At 42.6% G+C, this 19,046-nt stretch overlaps 1 non-coding gene across 1 annotated transcript; it reads right to left on the minus strand.

The window, feature by feature from the left end:
* Positions 1 to 5,534: 5,534 nt before the first annotated feature.
* LOC119926168 lies at positions 5,535 to 5,672 on the minus strand. The gene has a single exon (XR_005450068.1). It is a non-coding gene; the product is annotated as a small nucleolar RNA SNORA7 (small nucleolar RNA).
* Between the last annotated feature and the right edge of the window lie 13,374 nt (positions 5,673 to 19,046).

The following is a 19,046-nucleotide window of genomic DNA, read 5'->3' on the forward strand; positions in this document are numbered from 1 at the left end:
CTGGAGGGTAGTAGAAGAGAACAGAAAGATATGACAGTTGAAAAGAGCAGGGATCATGACTCTTATTTCTGCTTAATGTTCTTTCTACAATGCAGTAGTTAAGTTCCTGCAAATGTATGGGTTAGCCGATCCTCAAGCATTGGTTTGATGGGAAATAACGGTTTGGGGGAAGATAGGTTTAAAATCAATCAATCAGTCAGTCATATTTATTGAGTGCTTACTGTGTGCAGAGCACTGAATTAAGTACTTGGGACAGTATGACACAATAGATTTGGTAGATGCAGTCCCTGTCCAAAAGGAGCTCACAGTCCAGCAGAAAGACTGGCATTAAAGTGAGAGTATGTAGATTGTGTCCCACTCACCACTTGGTTATTATTATTAATTATTATGTTATTTATTAAGCACTTACTATGTGCCAAGCACTGTACTAAGTGCTGGAGGTGGAGATCAGCTAATTGGGTTGGATACAGTCCCTGTCCCATATGGGCCTCACAGTCTTACTCCCCGTTTTACAGATAAGGGAACTGAGGCACAGGGAAGTGAAGTGACTTACTCCAGGCCATACAGCAGATGAGCAGGGGAGCAGAGATTAGAACCCATGATCTTCTGATTCCCAGGCCCTTGCTCTATCCACAACACCATGCACAGCACCTCACACCCAACCTATCTAAAACAGAGCTCCTCATTTCTCCCCCTAAACCCCTTCTCCATCTAACTTTCCTATCTCAGTCGACATCACCACCATCTTCTCCAGCTCAGAAGTCTGGAAACTCAATGTCACCCCCAACTCTTGGCTTTCTTTCAACTCCCACATTTGTTCTAATGTTTAACCTCGACGGTTCTTCCTGAACATCATTTTCCTAGTCCATCCCTTCCTCTCCCCTCAAACTGCCACCATCTTGGTAAGAGCCCTGTTCTTATCGCAGCTAGACCACTGCATCAGCCTCCTTTGCTGGTCTCCCTGCCTCTAGCCTCTTCCCCCTTCAATCTATACCCTATGCCACTACATAGATCATCTTTCCGAAGTGTATTTGTTTGTTAAGCGCTTACCATAGTAAGTGCCAAGAACTGTTCTAAGCTCTGGGAGAGATACAAGGTCATCAGGTTATCCTGCGTGGGGCTCATTCATTCATTCATTCAATCGTATTTATTGAGGCTCACAGTCTTCATCCCCATTTTACAGATGAGGGAACCCGAGGCCCAGAGAAGTTAAGTGACTTGCCCAAGGTCACACAGCTGACAAGTGGCGGAGCCAAGATTAGAACCCACGACCTCTGGCTCCCTTGCCCACATCTCTCTTCTCTTCCAAAGTCTTCCTGCATCAAGCGAAAATGCTTCACAATCAGCTTCAAGGCTTTCTACCGACTCATCCCACCTTAATCTAGCGGGTCTCCTTAGCCTCTGTTCCCCACCTCACTGTCAACGCTCCTCCTAATCCTACCTTTTAGTTATACCTGTTTCCTCTAGACTGTCAACTCATTCTGGACAAGGAACGAGTCTACCAACTCTGGTATATTATACTCTCCCAAGCTCTTAGTACAGTGCTCTGCGCACAGTAAGCCCTCAATAAATGCCACTTAAATAATTGACTGAACCTCCCTTTTATCTCTCTGTCTTCAGTTCCCACTCATACCGTTCCCCCCGGCATGGAACTCCCTCCCAACCCTAATCTGACACACCCCATCTCTTCCCTCATTCAAGGCCCTCCTAAAATAATAATACTAATAATAATAATGGCATTTATTAAGTGCTTACTATGTGCAAAGCACTGTTCTATCCTACCTCCTCCACGAAGCCTGCCCTGATTGACTTCCTAGGACCTTATCAAGCAATCATATTTATTGAGTGCTTACTGTGTGCAGAGCACTGTATTTAGAGCTTGGGAGAGTACAATAGAACAATATAACAGACATATTCCCTGCCCACAATGAGCTTACAGTCTGGAGAGGAAGACAGAGATTAATATAAATAATTAAATTACAGATATGTACATAGTGTTGTAATAAATGTTCAGTAGATACCATTGATTGAGCGCTGACTGTGTGCGGAGCACTAAATCAATTTTATATTTTGAGCAATGACTGTGTGCAGAGCACTGTACTAAGCACTTGGGAGAGTGAAACCTAACAATATAGCAGAGTTGGTAGACATATTCCCTGCCCTAAACTAAGAAAGTACACTTGCACTTGAGAAAGTACAAAGTAGTAGGCTATTAAGTCATTAAAAATGGCATTAAGGTAACCACATTCCTCTATTTTTCCACAGCATTTTATCCAAATTGCTGTATAAAATGCCGCGATCTGGCAGGAATGCCTGTGCAGTGCTCTGGGCACAGTAGGAGCACGATCAATGAGGTTTTTGATGATGCTGCAGAAAGAAATGCCAAACGAAAGGAGGTTTTGGCAGTGGGGGGTTAGTAGGAGTGAAGTGGCATGATTCGAGCAGCATCTCCTTTTCCAGGTGGCTCTCCCTCAGACTGTTCTGCCGGATGATTCAGGAGTGAGGAGAACGAGAGTTATCTGCTTCTCTTTTTGACCTTTCCTCCAGGAGCCAGCGTGGGCAGGATTCACGCTCTGCCTATTTCTAAATTGCCAGCTTTATCTAATGATGTTCTTAATGTCTGGGGCTGGGGAGTTTCATTACCCTGGTGCCGCATTGGAAAGGACATTTGGCCGGAAGCCATGCTTGCCGTTTCTGTGGCCCGGGAGGTAGACTTCCTCTCTGAGCCAAGACAGAATTGAGATCTGGCTTAGAGAAACACACAGACCCTGTAATCGATCAATCAATCAATCTGTAATACTATCTGTAATTTATGCTATTTATTTATTTCTTTATTTATATTAATGTCTGTCTCCCCCTCTAGACTGTAAGCTCGTTGTAGGTGGGAATGTGTCTGTTTATTGTTAGATTGTACTCTCCCAAGTGCTTAATACAGTGCTTTGCACACCATAAGTGCTCATTAAATACAATTGAATGAATGAGTCAATCGTATTTATTGAGTGCTTACTGTGAGAAGCAGCGAGGCCTACCGGAAAAAACGCAGGCCTGGGGGTCAGAGGACCTGGGTTCCAATCCCGGCTCTGCCAGTTGTTTGCCAGGTGACCCTGGGCAAGTCACTTAACTTTTCTGGGCATCAGTTTCCTCAACTCTAAAATGGGGATTCAATACCTGTTCTCCCTCCCACTTAGATTGTGTCCAACCTAATTAATTTATATCTGCCCCAGTACTTAGCATAGTGTGTGGCAAATAGTAGGCTCTTCACAAATCCCATAATTAATTACTGTGTGCAGAGCACTGTACTAAGCACTTGGGAGAATACAAAACAACAGAGTTGGTATATGTGATCCCTGGCAACCAGGAGCTTACACACTAGAGTCTGTAGGTTCTAGACTATAAACTCATTGTGGGCAGGGAATATGCCTGTTGTATTGTTATATCGTACTCTTCCAAGCTCTTAGTACAATTCTCTGCACACAGTAAGCACTCAATAATTATGATTGACTTACTGAATGACTAGAGGTGGAGAACAGATGTTAAAATAAATAACAGATAGATGAAATTGTAGAGTACAAGGCTGTGTACATGAATGCTTCAGTCAGGAGTAGCAAAGTGCTTAAGGGTTACACAGCCAAGTATTAATTCAATTGTTTTTAATGAGTGAATAGGAGAAATGACGACTTAGGGAAGGTCTTTTGGAAGAGATGTGATTTTAGGAGGAATGATATGAGTAGTATTCATTAAGCACCTACTGAGAGCAGAGCATGGTACACTCAGTTCTGCCACAAGTCACTCTTCCACATTTTGACCCCACTGGGGAATTAGACAATAAATGGCCAATCAATCAATCATATTTATTGAGCGCTTACTGTATGCAGAGCACTGTATTAACCACACGGGAGAGTACAATATAGCTATGTTGATAGACATGTTCCCTGCCCACAACAAACTCACAGTTTAGAGGGGTAGACAGACATTAATACAAATAAATTAATTACAGATGTGTAAGTGCAGTGGGGTTGACACAGGGGTAAAAAAGGGAGGAAATAATAATAATAAGGGTATTTGTTAAGCGCTTACTATGTGCCAAGCACTGTTCTAAGTGCTGGGGTAGATTCATTCATTCATTCATTCAGTCAGTCGTATTTATTGTGCGCTTACTGTGTGCAGAGCACTGTACTAAGCGCTTGGGAAGTACAAGTTGGCAACATATAGAGACGGTCCCTACCCAATAGCGGTATACAAGGTAATCAGGTTGTCCCACGTGGGGCTCACAGTCTTATTTAATCCCCATTTTACAGATGAGGAACCTGAGGCCCAGAGAAGTGAAGTGATTTGCCCAAAGTCCCACAGCTGACAAATGGCAGCCAGGATTAGAGCCCACAACCTCTGACTCCCAAGCCCGGGCTCTTTCCACTAAGCCACACCAAGGGTGACGCAGAAGGGAGTGGGTCAAGAGGGAATGAGGGCTTATTTGGGAAAGACCTCTTGGAGGAGATGTGCCTTTGATAAGGCTTTCAAGATGGTTAGAGTAATTGTCTGCTGGATATGAGGAGAGCGGGAATTTAAGCTAACAGCAGGATGTGGGCGAGAAGTCGAGATTGAGGTATAGTGAGAAGGTTGGCTTTAGAGGAGTGAAGTGTGTGAGCTGGGTGGTAGTGGGACAGCAGCGAGTTGCCCCCCCCCCCACCCCCACCCCCGACTGTAAGCTTATTGTGTGCTGGGAATGTCACTATTTATTGCTGTTTTGTACTCTTCCAAATGCTTAGTACAGTGCTCTGCACCCAGTAAGTGCTCAATAAATACGATTGAATGAATGAATAGGAGTGGATATGGTGATTGAGCATTTTAAAACCAGTGGTCACGAGTTTCTGTTGGAGCCTGGTAGGACCCGATGTGCAGGGTGTCAGAAGAAAAGGTTTGTATGCACATATGAGGCACCAAACGTGGCAAGTACTGTAATGGGAGCCTTCCTTGGATGCTGCATTTCACAAAGATGCAATACTGGGTATACTTGGAACCTTCTGATTGCAGAATGCAGAAGCCCTGCATTGGGTTCCTATATCCCACAGCACTTATTTGTTGTCTTGTCTTATGCCATCGAGTCATTTCCGACCCATAGTGACACCACAGACGCGTCTCTCCCAAAATGCCCCGTTCTCCATCTGCAATCAGCATGGCTCATTGGAAAGAGCCCGGGCTTTGGAGTCAGAGGTCATGGGTCCAAATCCCGGCTCCGCCAATTAGCTGTGGGCAAGTGACTTAACTTCTCTGGGCCTCAGTTACCTCATCTGTAAAATGGGGATGAAGACTGTGAGCCCCTTGTGGGACAACCTGATCACCTTGTAACCTCCCCGGTGTTTAGAACAGTGCTTTGCACATAGTAAGCGCTTAATGAATGCCATAAAAAAAAATCATTCTGGTAGTGGATCCATAGAGTTTTCTTGGTTTATCATTGCCACCCTCCACACAGTAAACTCGAATCTCCATCCTCGACTCTGTCCCCTGCTGCTGCTGCCCAGCTTGAGTGAGTTTTGACTTATAGCAGATTTCCTGCCACTCGCCAGCCACTGGCCAAGCTAGGAACGGAATGGATAGGCCTCTGCTTGACTCTCCCTCCCATAGCCGAGACTGGTAGAGGACTGGAAACTCTCCAGGTGCGACCCTGAGAGGGAAACTGCTACCACTATTACAATTACAACTACTACTACCATTACTACTACTTCATATGCCACTACTACTACTATTACAACTACAACTATCACTACCACCTCTTCTACTATTACAACTATCATTACTACTACTACTACTACTACTACTACTACCATTACTACCACTACTACCACAGAGAAGCAGCGTGACTCAGTGGAAAGAGCACGGGCTTTGGAGTCAGTGGTCATGGGTCAGACATTAAAATAAATTACAGTTATATAATAATAATAATGTTGGCATTTGTTAAGCGCTTACTATGTGCAAAGCACTGTTCTAAGCGCTGGGGGGATACAAAGTGATCAGGTTGTCTCATTTGGGGCTCACAGTCTTAATCCCCATTTTACAGATGAGGTAACTGAGGCTCAGAGAAGTTAAGTGACTTGCCCAAGGTCACACAGCAGACGTGGCGGAGCCGGGATTCGAACCCATGACCTCTGACTCCAAAGCCCGGGCTCTTTCCACTGAGCCACACTACTTATATACATACAGTATGTATGTATATACAGTTATATACATAACTGTTGTGGGGGTGAGGGTGAGTAAAGTGAGTAAGGAAGCAGCATGGTTCAGTGGAAAGAGCCTGGGCTTGGGAGTCAGAGGTCATGGGTTCTAATCCCAGCTCCACCACATGTCTGCTGTGTGACCTTGGGCAAGTCACTTAACTTCTCTGAGCCTCAGTTCCCTCATCTGTAAAATGGGGATTAAGACTGTGAGCCCCACGTTGGACAACCCTGATTACCTTGCATCCCCCCAGCACTTAGAACAGTGCTTTGCACATAGTAAGCGCTTAACAAATGCCGTCATTATTATTATTATTATTAAATCCCAGCTCTGCCAGTTGTCAGCTGTGTGACTTAGTGCAAGTCACTTCACTTCTCTGGGCCTCAATTACCTCATCTGTAAAATGTGGATTGACTGTAAGCCCCCTGTGGGGCAACCTGATCACCTTGTAACCTCCCCAGTGCTTAGAACAGTGTTTTGCACATAGTAAGCACTTAATAAACACCATAATCATAATAATAATAATTATTATTATTACTATTACAACTACTACTACTACCACTACCACCACTTCTACTATTAAAACTACTATGATTACTACTACTACTATAATTACTACTGCTACAACTACATATTCAAGTGCTTAGTACAGTGCTCTGCACACAGTAAGCACTCAATAAATACTATTAAATGAATGAATATACCACTACTACTACTATTACAACTATTACTACTTCCATCACTACTACTACCACTACCACTACAACTACTACTACTACCATGCTGAGAAGCAGTGTGGCTCAGTGGGAAGAGCCTGGGCTTGGGAGTCAGAAGTCATGGGTTCTAATCCCTGCCCCCGCCACTTGTCAGCTGTGTGACTTTGTGCAAGTCACTTCACTTCTCTGGGCCTCAGTTCCCTCATCTGTAAAATGGGGGTGAAGACTGTGAGCCCCAAGTGGGACAACCTGATAACCTTGTATCTATCTCAGCACTTAGAACAGTGCTTGGCGCATAGTAAGCACTTAACAAATACCAACATTATTATTATTATTACTAGTGCTTTTACTATCACCATTACTACTGCTGACTACTAATTATTAATTACTACAACTACTACTAGTACCACTACTACTGCTACTACTATTATTACAATTACTACAACCAATTTTTTTCCAACAGGAACTCACTCTTAACCCACTTATTCATAACTCTTAAGCGTTTTACTTATCAACAATCATCAGCTTTGGCACATTTTCCCCTAGAATTCATCAGGCAGATAAAGCCGGCAATCCTACATGATCTGAGCTCCAGTGCCACTCACCTGACAATACGCACTACTCAAACAATCCCATTATTTTTAACATACAGCAACAAATTACAATTCATCAGCAGTGATTCATTCCAATCAATGTATGAGCGTCTTGCCTTTCATTTCTCCACATTATTTTGTTTGGTCATGTCACTCCTGTCAAAATAGCTTACAGTACTTCTGAAAGACCAAAGAATTCCAAAGCATAAACAAAGCGATTAATCATGTCTTCCTTTTCCAAATAAAGTTATTTGCGCAGTGTTTATATACGGAGAGAGAAAAATGAGGTTCTGTACTCTGCATTGTCTACAAAAGACATAAACCTATTTGGAGCCCGAAGCTGAGTCATATACCACTCAGTCAGGGAAGAGCTGCCTGAGATTTTTCAGCATTGAACATGGAGAGATTCATAATTCATTCTTCGCATGTGACCATGAACGGCCTCGATCGTCAGACTTTTACTGCATTGCTGCTATGGTAAATCACATAAAAGAGGCGTTTGAAGATTTAAACACGTTCATATAGAAACCAAGGCATAGATTCATGGGAAATGATGGAAAACATAATGAAAACTTTACAGGAAGACAGAGTAATCTAAAGGGCATAATCACTCTTTAATCATTATGTTGATCATACACACAATATTGAAATGGCAATCATTTGCCCTGTAGCTATTTTTCTCAGCATAATATTGAATTATGGCTTTGATTCTGAAGCCTCAAATGCCTCTCGAGTTTTCATTTCAAGATGTTTGAGGTTTGTAACTGCATCTTAGAGCCTCTGCGATCGGAGTCCAAGAAAGCAAGCCCCAAGCCTTTAAAGTCTAAACCGGCTCCTCTAAGACTTATAGGATTTATACACCATTAGCAGGAGGGAAGGTTAGTTGCTTTACTCTTTGGCCAAATGTTTTAAGAATGGTGATTAATGCTGAAGTAGCATATTTATTCCTTCATAATACTACGTGCCAAGGAGTGTACTAAGCACTGGAGGATATACTGGATAATCTTGTCAGGACTCAGTCTAAATAGGAGAAAGAATAGGTTTCATTTTGCATGTGTAGGAACTGAGGCACAGAGAAGTCAAGTGACTTGTCCAAGGCTACACAGAAGAGAAGTAGCAGAGCCTGAATTAGAACTCAAGTCCTCGGACTTCCACTAGGCCACACTGCTTCAAAACTGTGTATTTTTTGCAAACATCTGCAAGAATTCCATTGACAAAAACATTCTTGCAGATCCATGAAAATGGTATTGTCTTTTCCCTCTCCCTAATCTACAGTGAATTTCTTTTTGGGCATAAAGATCTTCCATAAAGACTTTGTTCTTCCTGGAAGTTACAAGAAGTTTTCCTAAATAATAATAGTAGTAATGGCATTTGTAAAGTGCTTACCATGTGCAAAGCACTGTTCTAAATGCTGGGGGGGATACAAGGTGATCAGGTTGTCCCACGTGGGGTTCAAAGTCTTAATCCCCATTTTACAGATGAGGTAACTGAGGCACAGAGAAGCTAAGTGACTTGCCCAAAGTCACACAGCTGACAATTGGCGGAGCTGGGATTTAAACCCATGACCTCTGACTCCCAAGCCCAGGCTCTTTCCACTGAACCACGCTGCTTCTCAACGTTGCTAAATCTAAGTTGGAGACAAGAAGAATGAACCCTGTGACCTGAAAATGGTTTAGCAGTGGTTTAAGTATCAGACCAGTCAGCTGTAATTTCACAGTCCGTCTGGTTGACAGCACAGAAGTTTGCCAGAACTCAACGTAGAACTCCCCAGCAGCAGATAGGAAAAGCCCGGCTGATGAATCCGGATTTTGACCCCAGTTTATCTGCCTGCTGGGTATCTCTTTCTGATTGCGGAGCCGATCCAGAATCAGCCTCTGTGGGAGGGAGAAGGGTAATTCAAAAGCAGCCTACAGGCTGAGAATACCCCATCTGCTCAGAAGAGACCATTTCCACTGGAAAATGAGCATTTTTTTCCCCTTAAAGGATATCAACAAATACCGGGAGAAATGGAAGCTATCCCAAGCAATCCATTAGAGCAGGGACATTGAAAAGTAGGGCATGGCTGGAGATGAACAGGGTAAGGGGGCATGTGTGTATGTATGTATTATATGTGTGTGTGTGTGTGTGTGTGTGTGTGTGTGTGTGTGAGAGAGAGAGAGAGAGAGAGAGAGAGAGAGAGAGAGAGAAAGAGAGAAAGTGTGAGAGAGATACAGTAGCAGCATGGTGTACTGGATAGAGCATGGGCCCAAGAGTCAGAAGGCCATGGTTCTAATCCAGGCTCCACCACTTCTCTGCTGTGTGACTTTGGACAAGTCATTTCATTTCTCTGGGCCTGAGTTACCTCATCTGTAAAATGGGGATTGAGACTGTGAGCCCCACGTGGGACAGGGACAGTGTCCAATATCCACCACAGCACTTAATACAGTGTCTGGCATATAGTAAGTGCTTAAAAATACCATAATCGTTATTATTATTATTTTAATATATATATGTATATATTATACATATATATACATATATATATATATATATATATATATTACATATATATTATATAGATAGGTGGCTTAGTGGAAAGAACATGCGCCTGGGTGTCAGAGGACATGGGTTCTTCTAATCCCAGCTCCACCACTTGTCTGCTGTGTGACCTTGGACAAGCTGCTTAACTTCTCTGTGCCTCAGTTACCTCAGTAAAATGGGGATTAAAAGTGTGAGCCCCACATGGGACAGCCTGATTACCTTGTATCTACCCCAGCACTTAGAACAGTGCTTGGCACGTAGTAAGCACTTAACAAATAGAATAATTACTATTATTATATACACATACCTATGCATGTACTCAGCCAATCAATCAACCAGTCAGTGGTATTTATTGAGTATTTGTGGTGTGCAGAGCACTGTGCAGAGCATTTGGGAGAGTTCTGTACAATAGAGCTGTTAGACAAAATTCCTGCCCTCAAAGACCATGTCTCCCAACTCTATTGGTTGTTTTGTTTTTATGGCATTTGTTAAGTGATTACTCTGTGCCATGCACTGTTCTAAGCACTTGGTAGAAACACATTAATTGGCCAGATGTGGTCCCTGTCCCACATAGAGCTCTTCTAAGCGCTTAGTATGATGTCCTATATGTATTCACTTTGTTTCCATGCTCTTGTGGTTACTAGATGTGTCTATGTAATGGGTGAAAGGAGTTCTTTTCTGCCTGTCTTTCTTGTTATGATGACAAGGCTTCTTGGGCTTACATGCAAGCGCTTAGTAATGTGCTCTTCACACAGTAAGCACTCAATAAATACGATTGAATGAATGCAGTGCTTTTCACTTCTACCACAGCTTCTCAAGGAGGCAGAGTGATGTCCTGCACAAAGTATTGTTGTACTCTCCACACAGTAAGCACTCAATAAATATGATTGATTGATTGAATAAAAACTGATTCATAGTAACTGAAAGAGATGTCAGGCTTGTAAATAAAATGTTGGGAATAATAAAAATAACAATAGTAACGGTGGTATTTGTTAAACACTTACTGTGTTACTGACGTGCACTGGACTAAATATAAGAGAATTAGTTCAAAATAGGTGGTCTTGGCCACGATTTGGGAAAAGTGACCCTATAGGACTTTCACAGTGGCAGAAAATAGTAAGCGTGAAAATGATTGAAAGAGAACTGGGTTGGAGCTTTGGTGACCCATTTCACCTGTAACTTATGTCAAATGTCTTTGGGATACCATCCTGAAAATAGCAAGCTTGAGCAAGATGCGATTCACTTTGTATAAAGAACGAATCAGAAGGCCTGTTCATTAATCAGACTGCACGAGTGAGACAGATAAACCAGTTTCATATGTGCCCTGTTGGCTTCTGGGAGAACAATGAAATTCATGACCTAAAGCATGACTCAAGGCAGATGAAGGAAAGGAAACTAGAAGGAAATAGCAAAGGAAGGATAATAATAATAATAATGATGGTATTTGTTAAGCACTTACTATGTGTGAAGCATTGTCTAAGCACTGGGCGGGGGGGAATACAAGGTGATCAGGTTGTCCCATGTGGGGCTCACAGTCTTAATCTCCATTTTACAGTTGAGGTAACTGAGGTCAAGAGAAGTTAAGTGACTTGCCCAAAGTCACACAGCTGACAAATGGCAGAGCTGGGATTAGAAGTGTAGCTCAGTGGAAAGAGCACGGGCTTGGGAGTCAGAGGTCATGGGTTCAAATCCCGGCTCTGCCGCTTGTCACCTGTGTGACTTTGGGCAAGTCACTTAACTTCTCTGTGCCTCAGTTACTTCATCTGTAAAATGGGGATTAAGACTGTGAGCCCTACGCGAGACAACCTGATCACCTTGTATCCTCCCCAGCGCTTAGAACAGGCTTTGCACATAGTAAACGCTTAACAAATGTCATCATTATTAACCCATTACCTCTGATTCCCAAGCTGGCTCTTTCCACAAAGCCACACTGCTTCTCTGAAACAAAAGAAGCTGAGAAGGAAATAAACCAGGGTAAATGACAGAGGAGAGGGGAAAAAAAAGAAAGTGTAGGTGGGGAATAGATGTTTCACCACAAAATAAGTACATAAGCATGGCTCAGTGGAAAGAGCCCAGGCTTGGGAGTCAGAGGTCTTGGGTTCTATCCCAGCTCTGCCAGCTGTGTGACTTTGAGCAAGTTACTTAACTTCTCTGTGCCTCAGTTACCTCATCTGTACAATGGGAATTAAAACTGTGAGCCCCATGTGGGACAACCTGATTATCTTGCAACTCTCCCAGTGCTTAGAACAGTGCTTGATGCTTAACAACTACCAAAATTATTATTATGAGCTCTCAGCTTTTCCTACTGCAGGAAAATGCCTTTCTCTTGTCCTTCCTGGAAGTGGTAAGAAGTTTTCCTAAATCTAAGTTGGATCAAAGAAGAATGAACTCTCGAACCTGAAAATGGTTTAGCAGTGGTCTATTTCTCCTACTGCAGGAAAATGGATTTCTCTTCCCAGGTAATTGTTTTCCCACTTATTATCTTGAGCAGTGACCTCCAGTTCTAGCTAACAGCAGAGGTGAAAGCAGAAGGCAAAATTGTCCTTTCCTGAACCTTCTCCTCATGATGATCAATAAACACCCCATGCAGTCGAAATAGGGTTGAATTAGAGGACCAGTAGGGGTAGAGTGAACAAGATTCCTTTTAGAGTTCTGAAGGAGCTTCAGGGTTTTCTTTCACAGCTTCAAGGGTTGGACCAAAAAATGGGTCTTCCTCTGAGATTTGGGTTCCTTCCCATTGGGTGACCAGACAAGAGGGATCCAGGGGAAGAATCCAGAGATGGACAATCTGGAGAACTAGATTTGAATCCCAGTTCTGACACTGGCCTGCGAGGTGGCGAACAATCGATCAGTTGTATTTATTGAGCACTTGCTGTGCTCAAAGCTCTGTGCTGAGTGGTGGGCAAGTAAAATGCAACACAACTGGTAGACATGCTCCCAGCTCACAAGCAGCTTTCTGTCTTTAAGGGGAGACAGATATTGAAATAAGTAACAGATAAATATGTAACTGCCATGGGGCTGAAGGTGGGGTGAATATCACGTACTTAAATGCACAGGTGATGGAGAGGTGAGAGAGAATAGAGGAGATGAGGGCTTCAACGGAGAAAACCTTTTGGACATGATGTGATTGTAGTAAGAGACCTTGGGAAAGTCATTTTACCTTGCAGAACCACCGTGTAAAATGGAGATAAAACACCTGCTTTCTGTATCTCAAAGATTGTAAGGCTGGTATGGGAAGGGACTATGTCTAATTTTATTATCTTGAATCTACCCCAGTCCTTATTGGTAAAGTATGCATGTAGCAAGCATTTAATAAATAGTATTATTATTATTATTTATTTTTACAGTCCCCCTCTAGACTGCAAGCTCCAACTCTACCAGCTCTCATGTGTTCTACTTTACCAAGCCCTCAATACAGTGATCTGCACACAGCAAGTGTCAATAAATACAATTGATTGATTAATTGATTATTATTAACATTTCTATTGTTGTGGCTGGGTCCCCTGGGGGATGTGATTTTCAGGGATGTGGCAAAAATAGGGGAGAGGCAGGAAGAGAAAGAGAGACAGTAAAAAGGAAAGAGAAAAAGTGGGGAGTCGATTTAGGCAGGAAAGGGAGAGGAAGAGAAATAGGGAGTGAGAGGTGGGAAGAGAAAGGGAGAAACAGAATGAGAGGCAGAGAAAGAAGGAAGAAGGATGGGAGAGGAGGCTAAATGAGAAAAGAAGACCAGCTCTACACTGGCAGCCAAGCCCATACAAGCAGCATAGTGGATCGAGCCTGAGAGTCAGAAGGTCATGGGTTCTAATCCCAGCCCCGCCACTTTTCTGCTATGTGACCTTGGGCAAGTAACTTCACCTCTCTGGACCTCAATTACCCATCTGTAAAACTGGGAATGAGACGGTGAGCCCCATGTGGGACCTGATGATCTTGTACCTACCCCTGCGCTTAGTGCAGTGCCTGGCACATAGTAAGCACTTAACAAATACCACAATTATTATTATTATTGTTATTTTTACAATCTCGTCCCATCACAGCTGCCTCTGTTTCATCCCAGTAGTGTGTTGTTCCCTTGCTGGCTTCCCAGCCCCAGCCCCTCCCAGCCGTGGGGCAATTGGGGTGTGGAGGGGTGGGCAGGGTGAGCAGGAAGGGGTGAAGAGTGAGGTGGAGGGTGACAGCAGTGGTTCCCTTAACCCTCCTCTTCCACACAGTCCCGTCTCCATTGCCTGAGAATCGGGGGAACTCATCGGCAGAGAATGAGCAGGGCAGAAGGGCAGGATGAGGTAAGCAGCAGCAGCTAACAGAGAGAGCTTCATAAGATGATATTAGGAATTAAAAGACACCAGCATTAAGGTGTATTGTTCCTCTGGTCTGTAAGCTCCTTGTGAACAAGGATTCTCTGTTGTATTTCACTCTCCCAAGCGCTTAGTACAATGCTCAGCACACAGTTAGCACTCAATAAATACCACTGATTGATGTCAATAGATGAACCAGGAAGTGTGGAAATGAAAGCCAGGGGGAAGATCAGTGTGGAGGCTAGCCATCAAGATGAAACGCTAAAAAAATGTGAATTTCAGCTGAGGTGTGTCACAGAGAGAATTCCTTTACCTCATCAGGAATTTAGTCATGAATTTAGGCTAACCATCATAGTCATTTTCAAAATGACTATTATTCCCCTCAAGACTGTAAGCTTGTTGAGGGTTGGGAATGTATCTACCCTCTCTGTTATACTGTACTCTTTCAAGTGCGTAACACAGTGCTCTGCATACAGTAAACACTCAGTAAATATGACTGATCGATTGATCGGTTGGTTGGTTGAAAAGGAACTGGGTAATGCCTGCTAACTGGAAATTAGATCAGCTGGCATGAACCATGTATATAACAGGAATCCTTGAGCCTATAGAGACACATCATCGGGAGTGTAAAATGGATAAACCTTGGTCAGAAATGGAAATCAACTCATCTAGTTATCTCTAGACTTTTAAACTCTTTGCGGGCAGGGAACATGTCTATCAACTCTGTTGTATCGTACTCTCCCAAGCACTTAGTACAATGCACTGCACACAGCCAGCGTTCAATAAATACCACTGATGGATTGAATAGTCTTCCAAGCTTTTCCCCAATTGCTATGCTGAATGGCACTTCAACATCAAACGTGTTCATTCATATTAAGTCTGTTTTTGCAGAAGCATACAAGGTCATGACAGATAACAGACCACAACTTAATGATACTGAATTCACAAAATTGGAAATGTAATATGACTTACTACAAAGTCAATTCCAGATGAGGAAGTCCTCAGTCAAATAGGTAGCAGAAAATGATCAAAAATTCATTAAAAGCAAAATACCCAGGGGAGGACCTCGATTGAATGTTATTAAACCATGCCCTGTGCAATGAGCCCTTCAACAGCTGGGTTATTTGGAGGAAAGTTGATGCATTTGGAAATGAAAAGGGTGAGCAGGAGTACACTGAACTGAGATGGGACTAATTGTAGGAGTATTTGTTAAGTGCTTACTAAGTATCAAGCACTGTACTAAGCGCTGGGGTACATGGAGCGCAGGAAGCCCCTCTCAGGATGGCAATTAGAGAGTTTTCAGTACTCTTTCAGTCTCAACTATGGGATGAGGAGTCAAGCAGAGGCATACCCATTCCATTTCTAGCTTGGGCAGTGGCTAACAAATGGAAGGCAATCTGCTACAAGTCAAAACCCCCCTGTGCTGGGCAGCAGCAGCATGGAAGAGAGTCAAGGGCAGAAATTCAAGTTACTGCACGGAAGGAGGTAACAGTAAACCTAGTCTGTATTTTTACCAAGAAAACTCTCTGGCTACACTACCAGAATGATTGCAGATGGAGGTGGGGTGTTCTGGGATAGATGTGTCCATGGAGTCACTATATGTCAGAAATGACTCAACTGCATAAGACAAGACAAGCTCAGAAAGGGTCCCTGTCCCACATGGGGCTAAAAGTCTAAGTAGGAGGGAGAACAGACATTGAATCCCCATTTTACAGATGAAGAAACAGAGGTATTGAGAAGTAAAGTGACTTGCCCAAGGTCACGTAGCAGGCTGGGATTAGAACCCAGGTCCTCTGATTCCCGGCCCTATTCTCAAAGATAAGAACATGAAAAGACCTGTGGTTTGACAAGGATTTTTTGTATTGTCCTAAGTTTTAAAAGGATGAAAAGCTTTGATTGTTCAAAAGGAAATATTGTTATAATTAGTATGGTTATGTTTATTGAGAATTTACCATGTGCCAAGCACTGGGTTAAGTACTGCGGTTGGTACAAGATAAACAGATCAGACCTAAAGTCCCAAGAGACTCACAGGACAAGTGGGAGAACTCGGGAATACAAATTGATGATGAGTTACAAACTGTTCAGTCCACTTTTCCCTCCTCCTCAGAAACCTCCAATGATTGCTCGTCCACCTCCGCATCAAACAGAAACTTCTTATTAATGGCTTTAAGGCACTCAATCAGCTCTTCCCCTTTTATCTCACCTTACTAGCCTCCCACTACAACCCAGACCACACACTCAGCTCCTCTAACACCAACCTACTCGCTATAACTTGATCTCATCTGTCTCACTGCCGAGTAAGACAATTGATGGAAATCAAGTTATCTAGTTATCTCTATATCGTACTCTCCCAAGCACTTAGTACAATACACTGCACACAGCCAGCATTCAATAAATACCATCGATTCAATAAATCAATAAATCAAGCTTTCAATAAATACCTCCCGCTTGCCTGGAACTCCCTTCCCACTCACATCCCATAGACCACCTCTCTCTTTTCAAAGCCCTACTGAAATCACACCTCCTCCAAGAGGCCTTCCCTGAATAGGCCCTTATTTTTCCCATTTGCCCTCCCTTCCTCATCGCCTTTACACTTAGATCTGTACCACTCAATAAATTGATATTAACTCATTCCCAGCCCCACAGCACTTAAATGCATATCCCTATACTCCCCCAACCCCCCATCAGTAATTTATTTTAAAGTCTCCTTCACTAGATTGTAAGCTTCTTGCAGCCAGGGAACGTGTCTACTAATTCTACTTAATCGTTCTCTTCCAGGGGCCTAGTACAATGCTCAGTACAAAGAAAGTGCTCAATAAATACCACTGATTGATTGATTGATTGATACAATCGGTATGAGCGAATTAATAATAAATAATCTAAATTTAAAGCATGGAAACAATCAGCTATAAGGTCCTTGGAGACCCTCACTCCTGGCCACAGTCAATGGGGAGAAAAGCGGTCTCCAAGTCTGTGCTTCAGGGAGGACGGGGGAGATTGGTGGGGCTGCCGTGGAGGTCGGGGGACAGAGGTCCCATATGGATTCCAGAGCCTGTTGTGATGTACAAGGGTGTAACATGAGAAAGGATGTCAAGATCCTCAAGAGGATACAGTTCCAACTCCTAGCAGGTGAGAATACAGGTTTGAAAAACAAGGTTTTTCAAAACAACAGAAGCAGCCACTTGTCTGCTTCTTGGGCAAGTCACTTCATTTCTCTGTGCCTCAGTTTCTTCACTGGTAAAATGGGGATTGAGACTGTGAGCTCTATGTGGGACATGGGCTGTGTCCAGCCTGATTATCCTGGATCGATCCCAGCTCTTAGGACAGTGCCTGGCAAACAGTAAGTGCTTAAAAAATACCATAAAAAAAAGTTTTGGAAAAAGCAGGGTAGGAGGAAGATATAGGATGATAAGGCCCGTACAATCCTGGAGCAGAGGCAGAAATGTTAAGAGAAACAGTATCGAGGGAGAAGGAAATAAAGAACAACCTTCAAGTCAATTAGAATGAGAACACAGCTTGGAAGACAAGTTGAAGCTGTTAAAAACCTTTATTATTATTATCGACAATAATAATAATAATTTGTTTTATTTGTTAAGCACTTACTATGTGCTAAGCACTGCTTATATTAGAATATAAAATAAGTCCATAGGCAGAATTAAAGGGGAAGATTCTCTTCCTTTAGGGAGAAATACTCTGGAAGATGCAGCATAAAAGCCAGAGTAAAAGGGAGTTTGACACAGACCCTTTTGTAAATAGTTTCATCCTAGAAATAAATGTTATTTATTTCTGAAAACCTGTGATGACTGGTTTGCTTTTCCCTGAAGACACATAACAGCATGTTTATCCATCTCCTAGTAGGGGTACAGTGGAAAATTTTCCCCACAACATATTTCTTTTATGTTTTTTAAAGCCACTAGTTATCTATTTACTTGAGAAATAGAATCTACTGTCATTTGAGCTTTAATTTGCTTTTACTGTGATTTTATGAGCTGGCAGACTAATAGGTGTAAAGAGAGAGGGCAGTTTTTCTGTTTAAATGGATTAACCAGTCCTATGCACTTGGGTTTCTTTTACCTTTGCTCAAGGTCTTAACAGATCTGCTAAAATGTTCCATCTGCATCCACTGGGAGTTTTGTGAGGAAAAAAATAAACCAAACAAACCAGAAGAAGAAAACATTTTACAGACACAATGAAGCAAAACTTCAAGCCTTAAGGGGTAGATTATGAGCCCCTGGTGGGATAGACAATATGCCTTAATTGTTGTTCCTGCATTTATCCTAATGTTTAGAATAATGCTTGGCAATTTCTAAGTGCCTAATGAATGCTAACAATAATAATTACAATAATAGAAGTGGACAATTGGGAAACAGCAGCAGCAGAAGACATAGCAATTAGAAATGTCATCTGTAACGATTAGAAATTGGGTGGCTGCTTTAGTTACCTCCTCCAAGAGGCATTCTCTGATTGATTACTTCATTTTCCTGTTCAAATCATCCCATCAACCACCTGGGAACTCATTAATTAATCACTAAGCTGTTGCTGTTTTATGTTTGTTTATTTTACAATCATTTTTTGTGTCTATCATTTAGGTCTATTTTCTCCCTCTTTAACCACTTCACTTTGGTCCATTTATGTCTGCCCTCTCCCTTACTAGACTGTAAACTCTTTAAAGGCAGGAATCTTTTTTCCTGTACTCCAAACATCTAGTATAGCCT

The sequence above is a fragment of the Tachyglossus aculeatus genome, chromosome 3, assembly GCF_015852505.1.
Source record: "Tachyglossus aculeatus isolate mTacAcu1 chromosome 3, mTacAcu1.pri, whole genome shotgun sequence".
NCBI classification, from domain to species: domain Eukaryota; kingdom Metazoa; phylum Chordata; class Mammalia; order Monotremata; family Tachyglossidae; genus Tachyglossus; species Tachyglossus aculeatus.